Source organism: Mobula birostris, chromosome 6 (genome assembly GCF_030028105.1).
Source record: "Mobula birostris isolate sMobBir1 chromosome 6, sMobBir1.hap1, whole genome shotgun sequence".
NCBI classification, from domain to species: Eukaryota; Metazoa; Chordata; class Chondrichthyes; order Myliobatiformes; family Myliobatidae; genus Mobula; species Mobula birostris.
This window is the reverse complement of record NC_092375.1, coordinates 45,869,355-45,895,879: the sequence shown is the minus strand read 5'-3', so window position 1 is coordinate 45,895,879 and position 26,525 is coordinate 45,869,355.

The window sequence follows — 26,525 nt, the reverse complement described above, 5'->3', positions numbered from 1 at the left end:
CATTTAGGTTAATCAGTGCTTCATGATACCCTGCATATTTTACCTGAATTTCTAAAGAATTGACCTCAGAATTTCAAGGAAATGCCTTATTGTATTGGAACTGACAAGTGTGTAAATATGAATAATGCTAGTCAATCATCAATCCCTGTCAAGTGCATCTTTTTATGTTTCTATTGGCCTGTTCTAATAATTACCAATAATCCTCATTAGCTGCTGAAAGTGCCCAATTACGAACAGAATTGCTTACTGATCAATTTTTAAATTAAGTGTACCAAGTCATTTCATTAAGTATGCTTCATCATATGAAACTTTTGTTGATTGTCATAAATGCCAAGTCTTCAACTGGCATTGGAGATACATCTTCTGGGAATGATATTTTTTCACCTGTTGCATTCTCCCTCTGTTTCCAATAACAATTTGTATTCAAAGAGCACCTGGAATATAGAAATACATCTAGGGATATTTTACCAGAGTATAAGGAGAGATTTAATTTAAGGAGAAATGAGAGGCAAACAATGTCTCAATTAAACATAGCTAGTTATCTTCTTTTTAGGCTAGTCCACTTTTTCCACAATTAATGGATCAAACAGTCTTTGACCAGATATGTTTTTCTAATATTTTCTGTTTTATTTCAGATTTCCACCATCTGCAATATTGTTATTTCTGGATCATATTTGCTAAATGGCTAATTATAAATTTAAACACTGTTACCACAGGCGTGTTGCTATTGTCCATCCAATAATTAAGCTGTGAGGGGATTTGAGCAATATAAACTTGGTTGACACCATTGTTTGAAATATTATTTTATAGGAGGGTGCTAAACAGAGGTGGCTGCTCTTTGCTGAGCACTATTTCAATAGTGCAGGACACTATTTGCATGGAAGCTGTGGTCCTGGCCAGTATTGCTTATTCTATCTGCATTGCTGGATGATTGACTGGACATGCAATGTTATGTTGCTTGTTGTAGTTAATTTGTATTAATTGTTCTTCCCAACAACAATGACTATAGCTTCAAAAGGTAATTAGAAGCATAGAACCATAGAAAACCTTCAGCAATACAGGCCCTTTGGCCCACAATGCTGTGCCAAACATGCATTTATTTTAGAAATTACCTAGGGTTACTCATAGCCCTCTGTTTTTCTAAGTTCCAGGTACCTGTTCAAGAGTCTCTTAAAAGACCCCGTTGTATCCAGTTAATCAGGCACTCCCAGTCTGCGACTCATATCCACAGCATTTGTGATTTTTCTTCTGGTAAATTCCAATTTTGCAGATTTCCTGTTTCCCCACTTCTGTTATTTGCTGACTTTCACTAACTCCATTACGATTAGTATCGTGCACACAATTAAGTCAGAAAGCACATTGAGAGATCCTGACTTTGAATATAAAAAGTGAGCAGAGTTCCCTTTTTATATTCATGACCTGACCTGAAAGATGTAGCTTTATCATCGCTAGCCTTGCAGAGATGAGCTGCGTGGGGTTTCTGTAGCCTGGCCACTCCTCCCTGCCCGGCGCATGATCGCTTTCCAACCTCAGTTCTGTGTTCCCACCGATCCTGCCAATACTTGGAACCTGCTCCTCTGGCTATGTGTTTTACTTAGTTACCTTTAATGAGCCGGTCCAGCCTGAGGACTTAGAATCCTTCAGAAAGCCATCTCCATATGTACAGATTGGGCTTGTTTGCTGGGGTGGAATCCACAAGAGGAGCCACTATGCTAATATCAAACTTTCTTACAACTCTTGAACTTGCCAAACAAATTTAATTAATTTTTTTTTGTAATTGATCAAGCACAATGTTAGTTACCCAATTATGATCAAAAGATCTGAGAAAAACAAGAGTGACAAATATATGTTCCCTGGTTGTAAACGTGTCTACAGAAGAGTTCTGCCTTGAATTACCTCAACTGGCCTCCTTTTTAAAAATACTGATTAATTGTTCAATAATTGCATTTTTACTTAAAGTAATAATTCAAGAGGAGAACAGAATGACTTATTGGGTTCGATCTTCTGCATTTCTACAACAAAAATCGAGTCTTTATGATATAAGAAGAGTGGGTTCTTCATCTGCAGGTTAGAATATTTTTTCTGTGCTGGCCATCAGCTTTGATCAAGAAATTTCACAGCTGCATTGGGAATTTCAATATGGTTGTGATGTGTGATTTGTCAACATTTGACATGAGTAAAAAGAGTTTTCCATTTTAGGAACTAGAAATATATTAACAGAACAAAGATTTTCATGGTTGCAGTTTACCTACAGTATAACTTAAATTGGTTATACCAGAGTAGTGATAAAGTGAATTGCAACAAGTTGTAATAAACTGAATTGTGCTAAGTTGTGATAAAGTGAATTGTGATAAAGCTAAGATAAAATAATTCACTTGGAAGATAAAGTAATTACATTCCAGGAATATTGAATGTCACTGATAGTTCAATGGACAAAATGTGTAATATTGCACGATGTTGAGCAGAAGACTACATTGCTCCTGAAGTCAGAAATAAGGTCCAACAAATGTTGAACACCATCATCCCCTCTGCACCAATCACCGAGCAACAAAACCTATGCCTCTGTACCTTCCTCTGCAACTCGATCCTCAGAACCACAGTCAGTGCAGAATAGAAGTGACATCTCCTCCTCACTCACCGTCAATGCAGGTGCATCTCGAGGGTACACGCGTCACCCACTGCTCTATTCTCCCTCATTCATGACGGTGAGGCTAGGCATAGCTCAATCACCATCTATAAATTCACTGACGACACACTGCTGTTAGCAGAATCTCAGGTGGAGATGAGGTGAGGAGGGGTGAGGTAGATCGGCTGTTGAGTGGTGTATCAACAACAACCGCACGATTAGCATCAACAAAACAGAATAATTGTTTGTGCTTCTTGAAGGGGAAGTCATGAGAACACACATCGGTCTTCATTGATACTAGTTTTAAGCTCCTGGATGTCAATATATTGAAAGATCTATCCTGGGCCCAACACTTTGATGTGATCTTGAAGAAGACGTGGCAGCACCTCTGCTTCATTGGGTGTTTGAGGACATTTGGTACGCCACCAAAGACTTGGAAATTTCCACAGGTGGAGAGTATTCTGACTGGTTGTACCACAGCCTGGTATGGAGGCTCCAATGCACGGAACTGCAAGAGGCTGCAGAGGGTTACAGCCTGAGGTGGCTCCATCATGGACACAGCCCTCCTGACCGTTATGGACATCTTCAGGGATCACTAAGGACTCTCACCAACTGGGACATGTCCTCTCCTTGTAACTACCATCGAGGAGGAAGACCGGGAGCCTGATCACCCACACTCAATGGTTCAGGAACAGCTTCTTCCCCTTTGTCATCAGTTTTCTGAATGGTCCCTGAATCCACAAATACTATTTAGTTATTCTTTTATTTTTTTTGTACTATTTATGTATTTTCTATAATTTATAGTGATTTTATGACTTTGTACAATACTGCTGCCACAAAACAATAAATGTCACATTATATTTCATATCAATAAATCTGATTCTGAATCAGCATTGGTAGGCTATGAAAGAGATAAATCTTGGTAGAAATACCTAAGAATTTAGAGCAGGATCGGGATATCCTGAATGTAGAAGCTTCAAAAAAGGGCCATACTGAGAATAAAATAATATTAGTAGGAAAGCTATTTTTAAAGTAGCAGTTAGACAGTTTTAAGCAAACCCCACTTATAACTTTAATAAAACCCTACCATTATATTTCTTCAGCGGTTGCTTGATAATCTTTAGACTGTACTAAAACTTGCAAAACTCACTTTCACTGTGTGAGGATAGGAGATCAATTCCCATCTGATTATCTGGTGCAGGTATTTAGCATATATTATTTCAACATTTCATCACAGAAAGCATCTTCTTAAAATCACCGAACTTTGGTTCTTTGAGTGTATTGTGTTATGCTAATTTTGGGAACGGGAGGATGCGGTTCATCAGAATTGAGAAATACAGAAACGCTTCCTGAAAGGACAAGGTAATATGTGTAATATTAAACAGGATGTGTCAGAGCGTATAATGGTTACAGTGAGACAGAAAATAGAAATGTAGTAGTGCAGAAGCATGGATTTATGAGAGCAGAGGAGATATTGCCATATGTGTTTTTAGAGGTACTGACCAATTAGTCGTCAAATGTTTTTTCAACATATAATCATAAAATATCAAAACTGCTTTTCTCTCCTCCCGCACCAACTTTCTTTATCTTCCATCCCGTCTTTAGTTTATGACTCATTGTATTTAATGGTTTCTACCATTACCGATGATCCAAGCAGACTTTGCAGTGAATATCAACTGGTGGAGATAAAAGATGCATGGCATCAATTGGAGACATGTACAGTCACTTCTGGTTTCCTGGTTAACATACTTCCAACAGTTTTTAGGACTTTTTTTGTGTCCTAACCTTCTATTGAATTCCCTGCATAACAGCATTAACGGCACTTTGAAATACTGCATTGGTGTGTAGTGCTCAGTTGCATCCCGATGTAGTAATATAAATGCAAACTTATACTTTCTTCCAAGGCTGATTCCGTCCTGACTGGAAACCCACACACGCGTGCTTCCAGCAGAAATTTCTTAATAAATATTCAGAGTTTTTAACAAGAGCCAGCTGTCATTGAGTTAGGATGCAGACACGGGCGTGAGCGTTGAACGGCAAACAGGAGAGAGTGCAGGAAGGCAGGAGACAGGCAGAACTGATCTTGACACGGAGCGTAGAAAGGGAAGCAGTGGACAAAACTTTTCTTAGGACAGAGAGACGGAGTTACACAGGTAAATCTCGGAACTGAAGCAAAACTTAGAACACATAGTCCTAAGTGGCCGGGAAACCTTAATTACCACACAGGCAAAACCAATGATCTGGCAACTAATGGGTGCAAAGCTGGGGTTCTTATGGTGCAGGTCTTGATGAAAACCAGGTGTGCTGTCATCAAAGGGAATTAGGAGAAAATGGGGAGTTAATGGTCGGGACTGTGGCACAATCAAAGGGAATTAGGAGAAAATGGGGAATTAACAGTCAGGACTGTGAAACTGCCATCTGATTCCGAAATGGACATTGAAGCTTTGGACACTACCTCACTTTTTTTATTATACAGTATTTCTGTTTCTGCATGTTTTTTTTAATAATCTATTCAATATATGTAATTGATTTACTTGTTTATTTATTATTATTATGTTTTATTTTGTTTATTATTATTATTTTCTCTGCTATATTATGTATTGCATTGAACTACTGCTGCCAGGTAAACAAATTTCATGTCACATGCTGGTGATAATAAACCTGATTCCGATTCTGCCCAAATCTGGGATCTTCCATATTGGAGAAAGTTATTTTCTCTAGACTTTATGCTGAATAAAACTTTCAAAATAAGCATTCAGTTTCAGGATATCAAAGCAACAACCCATGATTTTGTACTCACTTTATGATTGTGGGAAATCAGTAATCATCTGGTGTGATCCTTGTTTATCACATGATATTGTGTAATTATTAAATTGAACCTCAGTGCTGCTTGAGACTGAAATGAGGTAATGACATACCAGGTGATGAATGGGTTTTGGATGATCTCATAAATCCGAGACTAACAAATGGCAAATCATTAATGCACTTTCAGCCTGATGTCCATCATTTTATAATTAGAAAGGAAAACACTTCATGTCAATTAATGAAAATTAATAACAAGCACAAAATCCATGATATTAGAAACTAATAAAGCTATATTAATGGAGAAAATATTCTGAAAGAGTGACTCCTTAATACCTACTGATAAATCATTAATTTTAGCACAAAAACATATTATCATACAAATGTTGATAATTCATCAAAGTTTGCTATTAGTACTGAATAACCTCACCTACATCATTATTTTTCTCGTTTTCACAATATTACATTGCCATTTGCTAGCAATATGCTCACTTCACTGTTTTCTTAACCTTGATCTTGCCATGTTAATATAATACATTAGAACTCATTTTGCAACTTGCTTTATATGGTCCTAAGCATTTACCAAAGGTCCTCCAAAAATTTGCAATCATTTATTCATCATATATTACTGCTACTATTGCACAGTGTCTTTATCAAAGTCAATAATGTTACACCCAGAGATACTTTCATGCTTTGTTTCCCAATGTTAAAATCAAACAATATGTCTTCTTGTTACAGTGAAGAAAAGATAAAGGTTGTTCCATATTTCAATTCCAAGTACAGAATGAATCTTTCTATTACTTCAATGTTTACAATATTTGCTTCCTACTGTCCACATCTCTTCAGGTCTCTTGAGAGAAAACCTCCATTCTTTTGCTCAGGTGCCATCACAATTACCTTTTATGGGGGTGTACTGCAGGAAGGTGTGTAGATTCTTATGGTATGCATTGGCGGAAGGATCCTTAACGCATGTGAATGCTATATTGGAAAGAAGGTCGAGAGGATGTGACTTGGAGCAAATTAATTCAATTCTATATCTTTACAATGTGACTCAGCAAATAAAGTCTCCTTTCATTGTCTTATTCACCTTCAACCATCATTATGTCCCACAATGCCAAAGACCTGTCAAGTTTTATATAACTCATAAAACTTAAAGAATCCTGCATTATCCTTCTTAAAAAGCTTAAAAAAAATCTAAGATCCAACACAACTCATCTTATTATTGTATTAACAGCAGAAGGTGCTAAAAGGATTTGAATAATAGTATTTACTGTGGCTCAAATATGAGAGGGATTTATAAGGCAATTTCTATCACCAGAGGAAAAAAAAACAAGTAAATGAATAAGACTGAAGGTTAAAAAACCCTAGGAGATGGTGATCTGCAACTCTGCACCATAAAAGAAGCAGCTACAATGGACGGAATGGATGTGATCTACCAAAAGTTAATATATTCTGGAAATCTACCAGTAAATTGGAAAACTGCAAATATATTAACATTATTCATGAAAGGAGAGAGACTGATCAAATTTCATGAACATTCTGGTGGTAATAAACCCTATTCTGATTCTGAAAACAGGAAACTATTGTCCATTTATGATTTGTCACTGGAAAAATACTGGAATCCATTACTAAGTAAATCAAAATAAAATTAAACAGAATCAACATGGTTTTATGAAGAGAAAATAGCATTATATAAATTTAGTCAATTTCTTTGAGGATATAATTAACTTGCTGGATAAGGAAAAAGATATTTGATCTTTCGTCTGGGCATGTTGTAGCCTTTGGAGTCAGTTTTAAATCCAAAAGCCTCAGGAAACTCTAATATCTCATCCACTCTAATATTAGCTCAAATTGTTTGTTTTCTTTCCCTTTTTTTCTTCCTTTGGGAATGGAAGACACGCAGTACAATGCATGTTCTTTTGCTCTGATTTTGCAACTCTTACATTCTTTTTCCTAGTTTCTTTTCTCAGTCTTTAACTCTTCCCATTTACCCATGATGAAATAGCCTTTTTTTTACAACCTATCCACATGGTCAGTCCAGTTTTAACGTATCAAAGAACACCCCCCCCCCATCTTCCCTAAAGCTTAACAAGCTTCTTTTGTCTCCCTCCCAGTTCTGACAAAGGATCTCCAACTATAAATACAGGTGTGAGCCTTGCTTCTTTTCATGCAGCCTGATCTCTGAGTATTTCCTACATTTTCTGTTTTGATAGCTTTATGAGAAGTACCAGTATATGTTTTGACATTGGATTTATAAAAGGCATTTGTTAAGGTACTACAAGTAAGATAGGATTGTGAATGTTGTATTATTGGTTCCCCCCCGCCCCACTTCTTAACCTGGCTTCTGCCCCCTTCCTTTCCCTGATGAAGGATCTTAGCTCACATGTTGACTCTTTGTTTCCCTCCATAGATGCTGCCTGACCTGCTGAGTTCGTCCAGTATTTCCTCTTGATTTCCAGCTTCTGCAGAATTCCTTTTGTTGACTGTATGATTGGCATTGGTATTGGTTTATTACTGTCACATGTACCAAGACGGAGAGAAAAACTTGACTTGCAAACTGTTTACACAGATCAAATTATTACACAAGTTGAGTATAGTAAGGTAAAACAATCACAATGCAGAATGAAATGTAAAAGCTATCAAAAAATGCAGTGCAGATAGATAAAGTGCAAGGTCATATGAAGTAGATTGTGAGGCCAGGAGTGTACCTTATCATCAGGAGGCTGATAACAGTGGGATAGAAGTTGTCCTTGAGCCCAGCAGTGTGTGCTTTCAGGCTTTTGTATCTTCTGTTGGATGGGAGAGGGAGAAGAAGAGAGAATGCCCAAGGTGGGTGGGATTTTTAATTTTACTGGCCGCCTTACTGAGGCAGAGAGAAGTATAGACAGAATCCATAGAGAGGAGACTAGTTCCTATGATGTGCTGAGTTGAGTTAGCAGGAATGAAGGGACAAATTATGGAGTGGAGAGAAATGACTCATTTTAAGTTTGACAGGCTGAAATTGGCAGACTATTAAGGGATATTCTGGTAAGATTGTAGCGTGCTTGGATGGCCACTCCAGGATCGACCAAAGGTGTGTTTGCTCATCCTGTACGTCTCTTTTACTGTTGCAAGTCACTGTTGGATACTAGAAACATCAAGTACTGCAGGACTATTCCATCAGCAAGCTGCTCATAGCAATAGAGCTGGACTTATTATGTGATGTTGTGTTGTCGCCTGGACTTGTTGTCTATCTTTGTGCTGAGACAGTGTGTGGTCCAAAGAAAGGTGCGAGTGATTGTCTTGGATGTTTTTGTTGTGATTGCAAGACCCTGTTGGACTTGGTAATATAGAATACTGCAAGCCCGGGGTCACTAGTTCATTGATGAGAATGATAGCAGGAGTGGGGGAGGCACTTTTCCTCAGTTGTAGTGGTGGAGGTTATATTGACTGGTTGCAGGGCCTGATATGGAAACACCAATATTCTTGGACGAAAACTCCAACAAAAATTAGTGGATACAGCCCAGCCCATCATGGGTAAAGCCCTCCCTACACTGAGCACATCTACACAGGGCGCTGTCGCAAAAATGCAGTATCCATTGTTAAGGACCTCCAACCCCATGCCATTCTCTCTTCTCGCTGCTGCCATCAGGAGGAAGGTACAGGACCCTCACCACCAGGTTCAGAAACAGTTATTACCACTCAACTATTAGGCCTTGAAGCAGAGGGGGTAACTTCACTCACCTCATCACTGAACTGTTCCCACAACCTATGGACTTACTTTCAAGAATTCTTCACCTCATGTTCTCAATATTTATTTATTATTAGTATTTCTTCTTTTTGTGCTTCTACAGTTTGTTGTTTTATGCACTCTGGTTGAACATTCTACTTGGGCATTCTTTCATTGATTGTTATGGTTATTTTTCTATAGATTCATTGAGAATGCCCACAATAAAATGAATCCCAGGATTGTATATGGTGACATATACAAATCCTTTGATAATAAATTTTCTTTGAATGTTGAACTTTGGTAGGAAGTATCAATTTTCTTTTAAACCGAGGACAGTCTGAAACAAAGAAATTAGGAAGACAAAAAATGTTGATCTTTAGTGTAAAAGGTTGGAATATTAAAATTTGCAAGTCTTGCTAGAACTGTTGGTGAGATTACAGCTGGAGTACTACATACTGTTTTGGTTTCCTTTTTAGGGAGACAGTTACTTGTAATGGAAGCAGTTCTGAAAAGGTTCCCTAGGAGATTGTTGATCTCTAATTAAAGAAGTTTTGAAGGATGGTGTCTGTATAACAAACATGGGCAGCTGTTTCTCAGCCATATATTGTGGAATGACATTGCCCATCCGGAAATTGAACACTTCATCCAATGTACACTTCCTTGATTCTCTAGCTACAGTGCCTATAAAAAGTATACCCCCCCCCCCCACACACACACACACAAACATTCTGGTGGGCCTGACAATACACCCAGAATGTATTTGTGCATTCCCTTCTCCTTCAGTTACATGTCACGTCAAGGTGTTCACCTGAGACATCTGTATTGAAATTCCAAGTTCAAGTTCAGTTTAATTGTCATCTGACTACATAACGTCTATAAAAAGTATTCACCACCCCTTGCAAGTTTTCATGTTTTATTGTTTTACAATACTGAATCACAGTGGATTTAATTTGGCTTTTTTGACACTGATCGACAGAAGCAGACTCCTTCGTGTCAAAGTGAAAACAGATCTCTACAAAGAGATCTAAATTAATTACCAATATAAAACACAAAATAATTGATTGCATAAGTATTTGCCCCCTTTAAATCAGTATTTAGTAGATGCACCTTTGGTAGCAATTACAGCCTTGAGTCTGTGTGGATAGGTCTCTATCAGCTTTGCACATCTAGGCACTGCAATTTTTCCCTATTCTTCTTTAGAAAACTGCTCAAGCTCTGTCAGATTGCATGGGGATTGTGAGTGAACTGTGCTTTTTAAGTCCAGCCACAAACTCTCAATTGGGTTGTGGTCTGTAATCTGACTAGGCTACGGCAGGATATTAACTCTATCGTTTTTAAGCCATTTCTGTGTAGCTTTGGCTTTATGCTTGGGGTCATTGTCTTTGTGGAAAGCAACTCATTTCTCAACTTGCAGTTCTCTTGCAGACTAAATCAGGTTTTCCCTGTATTTTGCTGTATTCATCTTACCCTCTACCTTCACAAGCCGTCCAGGGCCTGCTGCAGTGAAGCATTCCCAGACCATGATTCAGCCACCACCATGCTTCACAGTAGAGATGGTGTGTTTTTAATGATGTGCAGTGTTTGGCTTTATGCAGAGCTAAATTAAGTCTGATGGCCAAAAATCTCAATTTTGGTTTCATCAGACCATAGAACCTTCTTCCAGCTGACTTCAGAGTCTCCCACATGCCTTCTGACAAACTCTAGTCGAGATTTTGTGAGAGTATTTTTCAACAGTAGCTTTCTCTTTGCCACTCTTCCACAAAGCTGCGACTGGTGAAGAACCCAGGCAACAGTTGTTGTATGTGCAGTTTCTCCCATCTCAGCTGCTGAAGCTTGTATCTCCTCCAGAGTTGTCATAGGTCTCTTGGTGGCCTCCATCACTAGTCCCCTTCTTGCATGGTCACTCATTTTTTGAGGACGGCCTGCTCTAGGCAGATTTACAGCTGTGTCATATTCTTTCCATTTCTTGATGATTTCTTAACTGTACTTAGGGGATGTTCAGTGACTTGGAAATTTTCTTGTATCCATCTTCTGACTTATGCTTTTCAATAAGCTTTTCACGGAGATGCTTGGAGTGTTCTTTTGTCTTCATGCCAGGATACTGACTCACCAGCAGTTGGATTTTCCAGATACAGGTGTATTTTTACTACAGTCAATTGAAACACCTTGACTGCACACAGGTCTCCAAAAACAGATTTCCATTTAACTAATTATGTGACTTCTAAAACAAATTGGCTGCACCACTTATGCAATCAATTATTTTGTGCTTTATATTTGTAATTAATTTCAATCACTTTGCGGAGATCTGTTTTCACTTCGACACAATTTTTTTCCTTTGATCAGTGTCAAAACACAAAATTAAATCCTCTGTGATTCAATGTTGCAAAACGATAAAACATGAAAACTTCCAGGGGGTGGGGGTGAATACTTTTTATAGGCACTCTACATATTCTTAAATGGACAACGTTGACAGCTGGTGCTGCTGTTTTTAAAATACCATGATTGAGTTGGCGAGGGAATATCGACAGCTAAGGATATGGCCAAGCAGGATCATTAATTTCTGTACATGAGTGCAGTCCTTCTTCTCCTGGCTACTGTGAACCTTTAAAAGTACACAGAATATCTGTATTTACCCTGACAGCATTTTGTGCCTAGCTCAGATGTTAGTGATAGAGAACTGTCTACACAAATGTATCATTTTAATTGCTCTCCTACCTCTCTGGGTTTTTCTGTGCATGAATTCAGACATGGATGACATGTAAGCTGGGATGGTAGGTGATGCTCCTATCCTGACCTACAATTTTTATGAAACTGTGATTTATTTCTATGTATTTTCTTAAATATTCTCCATTTTCAATTCCTGCAAAATTTAAGAACAATGCCAAAATTTACTTTTTGTCTGAACAGACACATTAAAATCTCAGATAACTCCAGATGGACAGATTAAATATTATACATTTCAAGCACGTAATTAAATATAGTGCAGAAAGAGCTCGGGTCTAGTTGATGTTCTTCCTTAGCCTGTGGTTCGCAGTGAACCAAAGGCTAACAGTATTTTGTGAACCTGTCCATTCCTAACATTTGTGCCTATGCACTGAATGCAACGTGGGGTTACAGAGTAGAGCTCAGACACCAGCATGTCTCTCCTTTCGCTCTGCCTCGACGTCTAGGAACAGAGATCAGTCACACCACAACTTCACCCGTTGTAGCTGCCACATCATTTGAATGTGTTTGCCAACCTTGATGAAAAAGGTAAATGGTATATTTTTCTCCTTTATTTTAATTAATATGAATGCTAAATTAATTTATATGTTGGAAGGATTTTTAAAAATAAGAGAAAATCTGCAGGTGCTGGAAATCCAAGCAACACACACAATATGCTAGAGGAACTCAGCTGGCCAGGCAGCATCTGTGGAAAAAAATAAACAGTCCATGTTTCAGGCTGAGACTCTTTATCAGGACTGGAAAAAGATGATGAGACAGAGTAAGAAAGTGGGAGGACGGGAGGAAGAACCACAGCCTGAAATGTCGACAGTTTACTCTCTTCCATAGATGCTGAATTCCTCCAGCATTTTATGTGTGTTTATTACTTTTTAATTTAGTTTCTGAAGATTCTAATTTATTAAATTATTTTAATTTTTAAGCTTATTTATATCAATTTTACTGTACTTAAATGACTAATCATCAGACAGAGTTAGGCCCCAAGAGCTGCAAAGTGCTCATTTAGGAGATAATAAGTAATTTGTAATTTATATAAGTGTGGACACGTGGCCAAGTGGTTAAGGCATTGGACTAGCCACCTGAAGGTCATGAGTTCGAGCCCCAGCCGAGGGAACGTGTTGTGTCCTTGAGCAAGGCACTTCTGCGACGACACTGGTGCAAGCTGTATGGGTCCTAATGCCCTTCCCTTGGACAACATTGGTGGCGTGGAGAGGGAAGACGCAGCATGGGCAACTGCTGGTCTTCCATACAACCTTGCCCAGGCCTGCGCCCTGGAGAGTGAAGACTTCCCAGGAGCAGATCCATGGTCTTGCAAGACTTACGGATGCCTTTACTAATTTATATAAACATATTGTGGATGACACCAAAATAGTTAGTTAGTAGAGAGTGCAGAATGTTGTGAAAGCTTACAGTGGAACCTTGGTCAGATAGGTATTTGGACTGAGGACTGGTGAACAGCTTTCAGTCCAGATAAATGTGAGGTATTGCATTTTGGGATATTACAACAGTGAATGGCAGGGACCTGGGGAATGTTCTGAAACAGAAGGACCAGGGTGTGTAATAACTATTTCACTGACAGCAGTGACTCAGGTAGATAGGATGGTGAGAAAGATGCTTGGAACTTCAGCCTTCATCGGTTAGGCCATAGAGTAGGAGTTGGGAAGTTATGTTGCAGTTATGTAAAATATTGGTGAGGCCTATCGTGTACAATTTTGGATAACCCGTGAAAGGAAAGATATTATTAAACTAGATAGAGTGCTGAAAAGATTTACCAGGATGTGCCTGGACTTGGGGGCTGAGTTGCAAGTAGAGGTTACTTAGACCGAACATTATTCCCTGGAACATAGGAGTTTGTAACCTGACAGAGATGTATGAGATCATGAGAGACATAGACAGGGTGAAGTACAAGGACTGTTTCCCAGGGAGGGCGTGCTAAAAACAAGAGGACAAATGAATGACAGAGCAAGTTTGCCTCTCAGACAGATATGCTTCATCACTCCATTTTCTTTCTCAATCCCCCCATTATTTTCTTTGCTCCTAGTTCTCAGAATATAACTCGATAAATGTTTAGCTTTTGTTTTGCAGAGCGTTTGTAGGACTCGATTGATAAACAAATTGGCCTTTTTACAATGTTATTTCTGTCTATGTTTTACATTTTTTGTTGCAGAACAGAATTTGAAATTGAAAATTCCAATTATTTGTGAAATCACTAAATGTGATTAAGCTTCCTTCCACAGTCATGCAGAAGTATTGTTTTAAATGAAGTGAATAGAGTTTTGTGCTCTCATCTTTACATCCGCAACTAGTATTGAAGGTTACCATTACCAAGGCACATGGTGATCGGGTGGTTTTTAACTGAATTAAACAGGCACTAGTATTTAACACCAAAGTTTTCCAGGTCTTGGAAAAACTTGTCTGATTGAAATAATGTCCTTCTGGCAAATGTTTCATTGGGAGTTCTTGCCAGCATCGAGATTTTCTTTCTCCACAAACGCTGGCTGACCTGTTGTGTACTTCCAGAATTGAAGGTGTTATTTAACTTGTTAATTAGAACTTTATAATTATGAATATTATCATGCATACAAGGCTGGACAGTCCTGTGAGGTGCATCCTCATTAAGAACAAATTCCTCTCAGGAGTCAACATAAAATAGTCCGCATGTTTTATGAATATTTGAAATTTTGCCTCCAGTTTCCTGTTAACTGAACTCCCATAATGAGGGATGCTGATAGGAGAATTATTTATCTGGCCAACTCATCTTTAAGTGATATAGTTTGTGGCTGATCACCTTGAATTCTGTGCTTTCACTTTGTGAATTGCTGTCTCTTCTCCTATAAGGATAGAAAACAGATTTGTATGTGAATGAAGATGATATATTTGGCTGATAGCTGCACCCAACTTGATGACAGTGTCTAGCCAGTAGATAAACTACATTCCATAATTATTGGGAGAGTGTTAAAATGCTGGTTACTGGGGGAGTTCTGAAAATTCAAGCAACATGAGAAATGATTGCTAATATCCCTTGCAACATGCACAAAATGCTGGAGGAACTCAGGAGGTCAGGCAGCATCAATGGGAAGTTGATGTTTGGGGCTGAGACCCTTGTTCAGACTGGAAAGGAAGGGGGAAGATGCCACAATAAAAAGGGGAGGGAGGGGAAGGAGACTAGCTGGAAGGTGATAGTGAATACGGGTGGGTGGGAGAAGTAGGAATCTGATAGGAGAGGAGAGAGGACCATGGAAAAAAAGGAAAGAAGGAGGGACACGAAAGGAAGGTGAGAGGCCAGAGTGGGAATAGAGAAAGAGAGAAGGGAAGGGAAAAACTTTTGCTGAAAGGAAATATCGATGTTCATGCCACCTGTTTGGAGGCTACTGAGACGGAATACAAGGTGTTGCTCCTTCAACCTGAAAGTGGCCTCATCATGGCAAACATGCACCAACATGTCATAAATGAATGGGAATAGGAATTAAAATGGATGGTCACCGGGAATTTCCATTCTGGTGGGTGGAGATGAGGTGCTTGACTAAGCGGTCCCCCAGTTTATGTCGGGTCTCACCAGTGTACAAGAGGCCGCATTGGGAGCACCGGACACAATAGACAACCCCAACAGATTTGCCTCACCTGGAAGGACTGCTTGGGGCCCTGAATGGAGTAAGTGAGGAGGTAAATGGGTAAGCATAACCTATCTATCACTTGCAGGGAAATGTGCCAGGAGGATGATTAGTGGGGAGGGACAGGGGAATATGTTTAGTATATGTGAGGAGAGATGCATCAGTAAGTCAGAGGGAGAAAGGAAATACGAGTGGTTGACAGGACATGATGTGGGTGATTCTGCAAACCTGGTTATGTTATGAAACTGCTTTCTGCACTGTTTCTTAGATAAGGTCACAAAACACCTGCTGCTCATCTCCGTGCTAACCACACTTCCTGAGTGAAGCCAACAGGTTTCTTCCACCCACTGCTGGAGAAATATATGTTAGTCTTGCTACTGACTACATCCAGCAAAAATCCAAAGGAAGGACTGATCCTTCTGAATCCACCCTAAGCACTTTCTGAGTCGAACAAATTGTATTGCTGCATTTGGTCTTTAAACTACAAACATCTTATTAGATGAAATTTTTTCAGGAAATAAAGGGGTAAAAGAAAAGAAATTCACCAGAACTCAGAATGTACAAAAACTGATGGAAAACCGCAAAGAAATATAATGCAGCACTTTTCATTCTGCCCAATGCATTAATAATTTCTTTGGACAACAAAGATTCCGCTTCCTAAGTACTTTTGTGTGTATCTTATGGATTTTGGGCTGCTGATCATGAATATTACCATGAAATTTCCCTATCATCAACCATTATTTTTAAAAATTGCCTGTATTTGTTATTTTAAGTCAATTAAAATATTACCCACAATGTAAGCTGAAAAGTTTTCTGTCTTGTCCAGATATGCCTGGGCATGCTTAGGCAGGACAGGTTTTAGAAAGGCTATAAAAACATCACGCACACATTGTTCTATGCATTGCGTTTACGGGTATACTGGTTTGCGAACACGTTGATGCGCATACTTTACCCGCATAACATAATGCGTGTACCCATTATAATAAAGTAATTGTACTTACAGAAGTATTGTCATACCAAAATGCCTCGCCGATGTTGCAAAAGCTGTGATACTTTCTGTTATATTTGTGGTGACCTAAATCTCAAAGACGGAGCATGACTCCTCTCATTAAGAAAGCCTATGAGCTCCACGTTGGGTGTAAAGTTGATGACCGAGACAAAGCATGGGCTCGTCACATTTGTTGCGCAACATGCTCTGACGATCATAGAGCTTGACCCAGAGATACTTGGGAGTCAATGCCATTCGCTGTCCCGATGAAATGGTGAGAGCAGAAGGATCATGTGACAGACTGCTACTTCTGTCTGACCAGTGTGTCTGGTTTCTCTGATTAAAAACAAAAGATCCATTGAATACCCAAATCGCCCTTCAGCCATGAGACCTGTGCTTCATGATAGTACATTGTCTTCAGTACCGAAGCCACCAGCGACATGGAGTCTAGAGGAGGCAGACAAAGGTGCCATGATGCCTGAACCAGGAATGGAAACTGACACTGATACTGATACAGATCTTGAACCCTTTATGTCAAGTGAGCCTCAGCTGCCAACTCAATCTGAGTTAACTGACTTGCTCAGAAACTTGGGCTTGTCAAAGGCAAAAGCAGAATTACCGGGTTCAAGTCTGCAAGGATGGAATCTACTGTCACCAGGCACAAAAATTTCTGTGAAGGATTTCAGTATTTGAGACAGATGTTTCCCAGAATAACTGATGCCAAGATTAAAGAAGACATTTTTGTTGGACCACAAATCAAGCAAATCTTCAATGACATGCAATTGGTAGAACTTCTAGTGGGACTAGAGAAAACCACATGGAAGGCATTCAAGGATGTTATTGAAAATTTTCTTGGCAACTACAGAGCACCAAACTATAGGCAAGCTGGTTGATGAAATGCTTCAAACATACAAGACAATGAAGTGCTACGTGTCACTAAAGATTCATTTTCTGAATTCCCATTTAGACTTCTTCCCTGCAAATCTTGGAGCTGTCAGTGATGAGCATGGTGAAAATTTTCACCAGGACATTGCGGTCTGGAGAAACGGTATCAGGGCAACACTGGAATCCATCAATGCTGGCTGATCATCATTGGACACTTAAGGAAGAAGCCTTAGACACTGAGTACAAATGAAAACCATCAACAAAACATTTTTAGCTTAGTTGAACTATTGCAAAGCATCAGCACTGTTATGCAATTAAGCACATTATATTCAATAAAAATTCATTTCTTTTTTCTCCAAATTCTGAAGTAGTCTGAAGTAATATTTGTGTTCAGCTTCAAGATGTCTATCATAAACAAAACTTCCGAAAAAATTTTCTGTCCAGTGTTTAGCGGCTCTCTTCTATTCATGACTATATGTGCCTCCATTTAGCCACATATTCTGAAACAAGAAAATAGCCAATTGAACACAGATGTGATCAAAGAGCAACACCTGGAATAATTGACTTAGCATCAAACAAATACGAGGTTAATACAGTATGAGAAAAAACTAAGTACCTGAAATGGCCACAGAGGTCTTTATCACTTATAAATAATCCACATGGAACGGAACAGAACACAAACTATGGAAGTCCCCTTTGTAGCATTCTAGTTGTTGGCAAATAAAAATGGGAGAGGAATTTCCTCAGCACACAAACTTATGTTTAATTTTCCTCCCGTTTTCTAAATTTAAAAACCGCACTTATTTTCCTTATTGCTGTGGCTCAGCTAACAGTGTTTTATGGCTGAGATGAAGTATGAAAGCTCAAATTTCACTCCAGAGACAAGATCCACGGTGACATTCCTATGCAGCACTGAGGAAGCACTTGGTGGTGGCGTATGTCTGTTAAACTTCAAAATGAGACTTCACCTGCAGTTTCAGGAGAAAGTAATAGATCAATCACGTTGTTTTGAAGATAGCTGAGTTTCTCCAATGCCTTAGTGTTATTAATTATTGATATCTTTGCATTTGGTTGTTTTAAGCAATCTGACTGCTGAATTTTCTACATTACAATAGTGACTAAGTGACTCTAGAAGTGCTTTGCACCGACCTGAAGCTCGAAAGCGAGAACCTAAGTTCAATTCTTCCCAATATGGTATGCCACTCAGTTCAAGAACCGTAAATCAAAATGACAGACATTGATCAAATATCATCTGCAACAGTGCTGCTGAATCGCAGGATCACATCCATGTAGACATGTTGCTGTTATGGGTGCTGCATAGTGCTCAGACAGTGGCAGTTGGGAAGATTTCAAAGCACTTGTTGAGATTCTGGCAAACCATTGAATGAGGTACAACAGGTAAATGTAGACGTCATTGGTAAAGGATGAAATATCCAGAATCATGATCTAGGTTTTTGACCCAAAATGCTGGACATTCCTTGCCTCCCATGAATGCTGCTCAACCCCGTTGAGTTCCTCCAGCAGACTGTGTTTTGCTTAAGATTCTAGCATTTGCAGTCCCTTACGTCTCCATGAACTGTTCTTTCCACATTTTGTAATGCAGTGATCACAATTGTTAATTGAATGAAGAATAATGGAATGTCCGTCCTGTTGCACAAAGAGGATGCTTGTTATTTGAAAAAGCTGCTTAAAAAGTCAATTTTTTAAAAATGTGTTCTGTGAATCTGTGACTCCATTTACTATCCGTGTCTTGTTGCCATGAGATGGTGATGGTGCTGTTTTTCCTGGAATCCTTCCTTTCCTTGTCGTGACAGTGGTGAGGTCAGTGGAAAAAGCAACCAAATGTAAAGAATGGATAGACCATCAATTTGTAATCACCCTTTTGATGTGATTGTGCAAGGTCAAAGTTTACCTCACAACTTCATAATATTCTCGAACTCTGTTTCGCTGATGTACAGCAGGATCCATTGTACTCTTCTCCAGTGAGTAGGAAAGGAAAAACTACACAATTTATGAATCTACTTGAAATTTAACTCTGGTGTATTGCAGGATCCATTACAATCTTCTGCAGTGGGCAGGAAAGGTAACACTGCAGTAGATATGAATCTGCTTGAAATTTAACTCTTCATTGTCATCAATTTTAAATGGCAAGGTTCCTCAAATAGACAATGTTCTCTTTCAAACAATAGGACATCAGGAATTCATGTAAATTGCAGCTCTTTTATACTAATTGTACTCAAATGTAATTTTAACAAGGATATGAATGGGGAAGCAAGGTTGTTGTAGAACAGCAAATGGTAAGGACAAAGTTAAAATAAGAATTCCATTGTAGAATAGATAGATGGTCGTAACTTTTTCTGCCTTGGACATTGCCTTCCAGGAAACTGGGAGGCAACCACCTAGCAGCTCAAAGTGTTAATCCTTCTTGGAACGGTTGAGGGATGGTCTGTAGCCTATAAGTAAAGCTTGGTGTTTAATACCATTTTAGTTAAAATAGGGAGTGGAAAATCAGTTACTAGCTCCCCACCTCAGTTAAAATTTACTTCTCCTGGATTTCCACAGGAGAATCAAATGACAAACTGCATAGGTTTTGTTGTGGAAAAACTTGTTTTAAGACTTAAATTCATACCACCCTGTGGTAAGTCAAGTTGCTTAAAACAACCAAACGTCTTTCATTTTCATTTTATATCATCCTGAAGCACTGAAAAGGTAATGGTTTTTGAAGTGTTATCACTTTGGTGACGTAGAAATACAGCAAGCAGTTTGCATGAAACATGCTCCCAGTAATATTGACAACAATAATATTATAAACAGATAACTGTTTAGGAATATTTCTTGATGATTAAGTGTTGGCCTTGATGTTTGCTTTTCTAAATGAATTGATTCCACAACCTATGGACTCATTTTCAAGGACTTAACCACTCATGTTCTCAATATTATTTATTTACTTAGTTATTGATATTTTATTTGCACATTTTGTCTTCTTTTGCACATTGGTTGTTTTTCAGTCTTTGCTTGTGTAGAGTTGTCCATTGATTCCATTGTATTTCTCTATTCTACTGTGCATGTCTGCAAGAAAATGAATCTCAAGGTAACATATATATAGTTGGATAATAAATATACCTTGAACTTCAAAGTATTTTTAATGAGAAAGTGATAAAGGTCTGATGAATCAGTTGAGTTATGACACCTCACATAGCTTGACAAATATTATGCCCAGAATCAACCTGGAGTATTTGTATGTGGAATGGAACCCATACTTGGAACAGTGAGAGTACTACTACCAACTGCAATCCTTTGTTTCTATACTGGTGTTATTATGATAATGCTATAGATTACTCTTTTAATAATCTGCGATGAGTGATGAATTAATAGTATTTGTTTTTGTTGAAATTCATAATCCTTCTGAGTGAGTATTTTGTTCCTTTTTTAACTGGCAGGATGAAGCGTCTGTTCTGTATGTGTGGCTATGAAACAACAAGCAGCTTTTTAATTCACAAAGGTGGGGGATAAAGCAGTATTTCATTTGCTCCTCTATATGCTGTCAAATTTCATAGGTCACATTTGGAAGTATGACAAGGACAGAATACTAACTAAATAATAACTATTGTGTAAAAAAAATGTCGATTGATTATTTATTGTTTCTGACAAATGCCTTATATGTTGAAATCAATTGTAATTTACATCTATAACCAATTATACTTGAAGGTAATCAACTGTGGCTGCTGCAAAAATAAAGAAGATAATATGTGTAACTGAAATAAAACAAAAGTCAAAATTAAAATAGATTTGAACATTTTCTCTAAAGTGTTTCCACACACATACTGAAATTGATTCTAGCTTATCTTAAGTGACACAGTATTCTCGTTTTGCTGTTTTCTCTTTAAATTTTTACTTTAACACCAATGTTTTTTGACATACGGACAGAATATTTTATCAGTGAAAAGAATTCGAAGGAGCAAGTCAATATATTTGGATGACCAAACAAAATTTCAATTCATATTAATAATACTTGGACTAAATGTCATTAAATCCATGATGTAAATATAATTAATTTATTGTATATTCATATATAGATATCTTGTTTCTCTACATTTCTGTGTACAACTGAAATTACTCATTCAAGTTTTAGCCAAATGATTGGAATAAGTGCAAATAAACAGAGTTGAATATATAATTAAAATTAATATAAAGGCAACAATAATAAGAAGAAAAACACTAGCAATATTTAATGTGGAGTAGGAAAGGAAATTAGTTGTAATGGGATTGAGATTTAGTGCGGACATAGATTGACGAAAGTTTGGGACAGGCAAGTGATATTTTAGGTAGTGGCCAGATATACCTCTGATTGAAACGTTAGAGCACATGAGGATGGCTGTGAATGTGGGTGAGAGAGTTCATCAAATTGGAGAAAGTCAGGTCTACTAAGAGGGAGGTGAGAGTTGAGAGGGAGCTTGATTAATTCAGAAGAAATTTAAAATGACTGAGGATGAATTAACAGTGCAGAGGGCAGGGGAAGACCTGTAGGTGTGCATCAGAGAGTGTTCCATCGCTAACAGAACAGAGTGTCTGTTTATCAGGCAAGTGTTTACTCTACTGTTCTCCAGTTCTATAAAAGTCAGGGGCATTGTTGTTGGAAAACACAATGTGTTGTATTTATTTGGTGTGAAAGCAACCTGGAATCTGCCCAAGGCGAGAAGTTGTGTGGGAACTGCTGTTGACTACTGGTTGCACAATTATCAAGGAATCTTGAATGGAGCTAAACATAATATATCAGAAACAATGGGAAGATTACACATGATCAACAGAGATTTTGCTTTCTGAATACTTTTGGGTGTATCTTATGTATTTTGGGCTGCTGATCATGAAAATCACCATGAGATTTCCCTATCATGCACCATTTTTTAAAAATCACCTATATTTTTCTTTCAATTCATAACTCAACTCAGAATAACTGATGCTAAGATTAAGGAAGGCATTTTTGTTAGTCCACAGATCGAACAGGTCATCAATGATAGGCAATTTGAAGAACTTCTAATGGGACTGGAGAAAATGCATGGAAGGCACTCCAGGGTATTGAATATTTTCTTGGCAACTACAGAGCACCAAACTACATGCAGCTGGTTGACCACATGCTTCAAGCATAGAAAACCATGAAGCGCAACAGGTCAGTAAAGATTCATTGTCTACATTCTCATTCAGACTTCTTCCCTGCAAATCTTGGCGCTATCAGTGACAAGCATGGTGAAAGGTTTCACCAGGGCTTTGCGGTCATGGAGAAATGGTGTCAGGGCAACTGGAATCCATGAATGCTGGCTAATTATTGTTGAACACTTAAGCGAGAAGCCTCAGACACTGAGTACAAATAAAAATCATCAACAAAACATCTTTAGCTTAGTTGAACTATTGCAAAGTGTCAGCACCATTATGCAATTAAGTGCATTATATTCATAATCCAAATTCCTACCTGATACAAATAGTCTGAAATTATATTTGCTTTCCGCTTCAAGTGGTCTATCATAAAGATTTCTGAGGAAGCAATACTTTTCAAAAAATTTGTTGTCTAATGTTACTGGTAATAAGATTAAGGCTGGCAGGGGCTTTACCAAAGAATTTTGGTAATCCTTTACCAAGGATGTCGTCTGGATTGGGGAGCATTCCTTATGAGAATAGGTTGAGTGAACTCGGCCTTTTCTCCTTGGAACAACAGAGGATGAGAGGTGACCTGATAGAGGTGTACAAGATAATGAGAGGCATTGATCACGTGGATAGTCAGAGGCTTTTTCCCAGGGCTGAAATGGCTAGCATGAGGGGGCATAGTTTTAAGGTGCTTGGAAGTAGATACAGAGGAGATGTCAGGGGTAAGTTTTTTACGCAGAGTGGTGAGTGTGTGGAATGGGATGGTGGAGGTGGAAATGATAGGGTCTTTTAAGAGACTCCTGGATGGATACATGGAGCTTAGAAAAATAGAGGGCTATGGGTAAGTCTAGGTAGTTCTAAGGTAAGGACATGTTCGACACAGCTTTGTGGGCTGAAGGGCCTGTATTGTGCTGTAGGTTTTTTATGTTCCTATGTTTCCATGAATTCTATTAGTGAAGCTCTGCATCTATAAAGATTGGTGACTGTATAATAACCGTACTTCTGCATGTCAGATATGTCTTCATTCCCCAGAAAACTTTCTACCTGATCTGTTTCACTAGGGTTCCTTGGGGCCATACTCAGTCAGATGATTATTAACATAAATATGTTCCTTAACTGAAATATAGCTGACCTCCTTCAAATCTTTTCTGATGATTGATTGGCCATATTAATTTAGTCCTGCATGATTAAAGGAAGAAGGGTCTGCAGAGGAGATGTAAGGCGAGCATTTGTGCACCCGTACATCACCACAGTACATCAATCGCAAGCCAATGATTGCTGGAGAGGCTTCAGGAATCTTTCATGTTGAGATTGAGAATTCCACAGAATTATGCGGTAGAACCTCTTACCAATCCCAGGCCAAAGCTGTCCTCCAGTGGTTGTCGTGGTAACCATCACCTTATTATGTTCTTGAAACTTCCCAAGCAACAGCAATTGTATGAAGATGATTTGTATACCCAGATTAGGGAATTCATCAATTTCCCCACAGAAAATTGACAGCAGCACAAAAGAATCCTGCACTTTTACTGTTTGACTGGATTCCCTAAAGTGCAGACATTATTGATAGCATGCATGTGGCCATATGCACCTCTCCTCCTTTAGGAACACAAAGAGGGTGTACTTTGTCAGCATGCAGCTGGTTGTGACCACAAATACAAAATCATTCTTGCTAATATCTGAGATCCAATAAAAGCTAAATCATGTCAACCATCCCTCACTATCTTACCTCAACTCCCAAGAGCAAGACAGCATGCTTTGCAACTATCTTTAATCAGTCTACTTTAAATAAGTATCAATGCACACTACAGTATCACTGGAAATAAATATTACTTATCCAATGCACGATGCAAGTCATTCACTGTGTTATATTCAAGTGCTTCCCCTCAGCTACTTTCCAACTATGTTTCACTCCTAATAGCTTCCCCAGTGAGAAGAGTTTTAGTGGGTACTTTCATAGAGTTACAGGATTGATTCTTGGTTGCTTCCACAGGTATGAATGGTACGTATTAAACTGATGGCTGTATAAACCTCTGGATTAATTCAGGATCAGGATTATGTTGTGAAATTTGTTGTTTTGCAGCAGCAGTTCGGTGCAGGACAGGAAAAATTACTATAAGCTTCAGAAATAGATAAGTAGTGCAAAGGAAGAAGAAGAATGGGCTGTTCATGAGTTCATGGACTGTTTAGAAGTCTGATGACAGAGAAAAAAGCTCTCTCTGAAACGTTTGGTGCATCTGAGTTTAATTGAAGTAACTAGATGTTAAAGACGTGGCTATAGACTAAAAAAAATCTTTATTATCCATACCAGAACCTTCCTGGTTAGTCACTCTGCCACATATCCACATTGGACTTTCTCCCAAAATAACTCGACCTGCCCTCAGTCATGTTATTACACTCAAGGAACGGAAAGGCTTTTGATTTAATGACTGAGTTGCCATGTTGTCTCCTCCTGGTTGTTGGTCCACAAAGGTACATGGTGAGAATGTTTCAGAGCATTGTTAAGAAGATACAGTAGATCTCAATAGAGAGCTGATATAAGAAGACAAATTTAAAAGAAGTTGCTGGAAATATTCAACGGGTGAGCATGCATCTATTGGAAGAAAGACAGTTAAGCCAAGTAGGTATCATCACAATGAAAGATCTTTGACCTGAAATCTCAGTTATGTTTCTCTTTCCTCAGATGCCACTTGACCTCCAGAGTGTTTCTTTTTTTTTTGTTTTAGGGCATCTTCAGTTTTGGTTTGATTTTCATTTATATAGCAAGACCATCGGTTGCACTGCACAAGGTGTTGGGCTGCCTAGTGATCCATTCCTTTCAACCAGTTGGCTCACCTCAAGGACAATGAAAGAAGGGCAGTAAATGTCGCTCTTGCCACCAAGGACAGATCATGACAAAAGAATAAAAATATTGTGATATTTCAAAAGAATAATAAATAAGAAATTATAGACATAATAAGATACTAACATTGTATTTTGGTGAGATCCCCAACATACTCTCCCCCACTTTCTGTATTTTTTTCATACCTTGAATTTCCAGTCTGACGCTGGTTCTGTATATTTGAAATAGAAGGGAGAGAAGTCACGCAAATCTCATCTGTAGTGAAACAAGCTCATACTCAGATTACCTTTCATTTGCTAGTAAATTGAAAGAACTGATAGGCTGAATGGAGAACACACCACATTTCAATTTACAGTACTAAATGAGGAGCTATTCATATCAAAACCCAGACATGATGAGAATGTTAGCCCTTACAACTTAGAAATATCGATCAGAAAATATTGATAATATATGACATTCCATTACCAGCTTCTCTAGTCAAAAATTCTCTTCAGGGATCCACAGAGACCTGGTAAATAATCTGTATTTCAACAATTCAGAGGCAGTTTTGCTGTCATCCCCAGATTCCAGAGAACATTGACAGTGTCATGAGAAATTGGAGCACTGAATTTCTGCCCTGAAGTTCAGAAACAGCTTCCAACTCATTTGTACTGATTGACTCATCAGTCATCAGTCTACACGTATATTGTTTGCTTTATCTGCCATTATGATTTATGTTTTGTTCAATATCAATGTGATCCAAAGTTCTTTATGTGTGGATGGTGAAAATTTTTGGAATTTCTGGTAACTTAGTATATGCAGCAAATGACATAGTGTGGCAAGTGTTCATTTTCTGTACTTGGGAGTATTAAAGTGAGGGCGTAAACACGAGGAATTCTGCAGATGCTGGAAATTCAAGCAACACACATCAAAGTTGCTGGTGAACGCTGACGAAGGGTCTCGGCCCGAAATGCCGACTGTACCTCTTCCTAGAGATGCTGCCTGGCTTGCTGTGTTCACCAGCAACTTTGATGTGTGTTGCTTAAAGTGAGGGCAGTAAGTTACTATAAAGGAAGTCACTTGCCTTGCTGATTCTAGGTGATCCAATGCTCCCAGCCAATAGAACAGGGAAAAAAAAAACTATTTTGGGTTCTGGACACGACTAATGATATAGCAATGAACATCTGCTTTCTCAGCTTACATGCATTCCTCCAGCTTTGGAAATG